The sequence below is a fragment of the Phalangium opilio genome, unplaced genomic scaffold, assembly GCF_054372755.1.
Source record: "Phalangium opilio isolate 3A_F unplaced genomic scaffold, DU_Popi_V2 ptg000329l_1, whole genome shotgun sequence".
In the NCBI taxonomy this organism is placed as follows: Eukaryota; Metazoa; Arthropoda; class Arachnida; order Opiliones; family Phalangiidae; genus Phalangium; species Phalangium opilio.
Genome location: NW_028324226.1, coordinates 11,580,477 through 11,583,506, shown reverse-complemented (window position 1 = coordinate 11,583,506; position 3,030 = coordinate 11,580,477). Strand labels below are relative to the sequence as shown.

Genomic DNA, 3,030 nt, shown 5'->3' with positions numbered 1-3,030 from the left:
CCAAAAACTAAATGGTCGTCAGGTATTGTGGAAAAAACTTGGCTTTCTACGTTACATTCGAGATCCCACAACACCGCTCCCGGGTGGGCTTGAACCACCAACCTATTGGTTAACAGCTGAACGCGCTAACCATTGCGCCACGGAAGCCCAAAAATTAAATGCTCGTCAGGTATTGTGTAAAAAGCTTGACTTTTTACGTCACATCTGAGACCTCACAACACCGCTCCCGGATGGGCTAGAACCACCAACCTATTGGTTAACAGCCGAACGCGCTAACCATTGCGCCGCGGAAGCCCAAAAGTTAAATGCTCGTCAGGTATTGTGTAAAAAGCTTGACTTTTTACGTCACATCTGAGACCTCACAACACCGCTCCCGGATGGGCTCGAACCACCAACCTATTGGTTAACAGCCGAACGCGCTAACCATTGCGCCACGGAAGCCCAAGAATTAAATGGTCGTCAGGTATTGTGGAAAAACTTTGGCTTTCTACGTTACATTTGAGATCCCACAACACCGCTCCCGGGTGGGCTCGAACCACCAACCTATTTTTTAACAGCCGAACGCGCTAACCATTGAGCCACGGATCCTCAGAAATTAAATGGTTGTCACGTATTGTGGAAACGTTTTGACTTTTTACGCTACATCTGAGACCCCACAACACCTCTCCCGGGTGAGCTCGAACTTTCAACCTTTCGATTAACAGCTGAACGCGCTAATCATTGCACCACGGAGCCCAAAAATTAAATGGTCGTCAGGTATTGTGGAAAAACTTTGGCTTTCTACGTTACATTTGAGATCCCACAACACCGCTCCCGGGTGGGCTCGAACCACCAACCTATTTTTTAACAGCCGAACGCGCTAACCATTGAGCCACGGAACCTCAGAAATTAAATGGTTGTCACGTATTGTGGATAAGTTATGACTTATTACGTTACATCTGAGACCCTACAACACCTCTCCCGGTTGGGCTCGAACCACCAACCTTTCGGTTAACAGCCGAACGCGCTAACCATTGCACCAAGGAAGCCCAAAAATTAAATGGTCGTCAGGTATTGTGGAAAATCTTTGGCTTTCTACGTTACATTTGAGATCCCACAACACCGCTCCCGGGTGGGCTCGAACCACAAACCTATTGGTTTACAGCCGAACGCGCTAACCATTGCGCCACGGAAGCCCAAAAACTAAATGGTCGTCAGGTATTGTGGAAAAACTTTGGCTTTCTACGTTACATTTGAGATCCCACAACACCGCTCCCGGGTGGGCTCGAACCACCAACCTATTTTTTAACAGCCGAACGCGCTAACCATTGAGCCACGGAACCTCAGAAATTGAATGGTTGTCACGTATTGTGGAAACGTTTTGACTTTTTACGCTACATCTGAGACCCCACAATACCTCTCCCGGGTGGGCTCGAACTTTCAACCTTTCGATTAACAGCTGAACGCGCTAATCATTGCACCACGGAGCCCAAAAATTAAATGTTCGTCAGGTATTGTGGAAAAAATCTGACATTTTACGTTTCATCTGAAACCTCACAACACCGCTCCCGGATGGGCTCGAACCACCAACCTATTGGTTAACAGCCGAACGCGCTAACCATTGAGCCACGGAAGCTCAGAAATTAAATGGTTGTCAGGTATTGGCTTTCTACGTTACATTTGAGATCCCACAACACCGCTCCCGGGTGGGCTCGAACCACCAACCTATTGGTTAACAGTTGAACGCGCTAACCATTGAGCCACGGAACCTCAGAAGTTAAATGACTGTCACGTATTGTGGAAACGTTTTGACTTTTTACGCTACATCTGAGACCCCACAACACCTCTCCCGGGTGGGCTCGAACCGTCAACCTTTCGATTAACAGCTGAACGCGCTAATCATTGCACCACGGAGCCCACAAATTAAATGCTCGTCAGGTATTGTGTAAAAACCTTGACTTTTTAAGTCACATCTGAGACCTCACAACACCGCTCCCGGATGGGCTCGAACCACCAACCTATTGGTTAACAGCCGAACGCGCTAACCATTGCGCCACGGAAGCCCAAGAATCAAATGGTCGTCAGGTATTGTGGAAAAACTTTGGCTTTCTACGTTACATTTGACGTTATAGTGATTATTCTCATTAAGTAGAAAGAGGCGTGGTCTGGTATCTGTCGGGTCGTTTTCGCCTAAAATTAGAATTGGAACTCTGTTTTCGAATTTATAAACAAATATAGAATAGGGGGATAAATAAACTTTAAATTTCTGGAATGAATCGGAGGTACCGCATTCGGATACAGAGACTCCGGCCTTTTGACAAAGATCTAAAGCCTCTGTTTTTTGGCTTGTGTAACGGGGTCCTGCTTGTGATATGGTCACGTAACGATTTTTTAACTCTGTGTTGTTTTCGTTGTTCATGTGGAGACGATGAGCGACAGCAACACAAAGGCTACGCGCTAAACAGAGATTATCAGTGTTTGGTATTCGTCGAATCCCCCTTCGATCCTTTGAAAAAATACTGAATGGCTTGAGTTGACGATGATTAGAACGTCCATACCCTTCTGGTATTCTGACTATACTAAATATCATTTTTATAGGTCCTTGAAAAAAATGTTCGATCTCATCATCATAAAGTAACTCGGCTAGTTGATCAAAGAGAATAGAAGGGTCTACTTGATCGAGCCTTTTAAAGGATAATTCAAGTTCCGAACGACAGTTTATACCCAGACTTCGTAAAGTTATTTGCACGTAATCTGTTGCTCTATATTCGCTTAATACGTGTTCCGTAATAGAACATATGCTATCCACCGGATCATCAGTTATATTTAGAGTTATTTCCCTGCCATACATATTAAAATGTTCAAAAAATCTCTCGCTCTGCTCTAGAATTTCGCAAGATGGTACATCTTCTATAGGCGAAGGGGGACACCCCCCACCCCATTGATCATAAACATTCGCCTCGGCCTCCTCCGAATCTACGATGGAGCTCTTTTCGCTGGGGGCGTAATCGGAAAAGTTCAGAGACATATATTCAAAAGGGTCGTTCTCTC

The 3,030-nt window shown here is 45.4% G+C and overlaps 1 non-coding gene across 1 annotated transcript; it reads right to left on the bottom strand.

The window, feature by feature from the left end:
* Positions 1 to 1,102: 1,102 nt before the first annotated feature.
* TRNAY-GUA (transfer RNA tyrosine (anticodon GUA)) lies at positions 1,103 to 1,175 on the bottom strand. The gene has a single exon. It is a non-coding gene; the product is annotated as a tRNA-Tyr (tRNA).
* Positions 1,176 to 3,030: the final 1,855 nt, after the last annotated feature.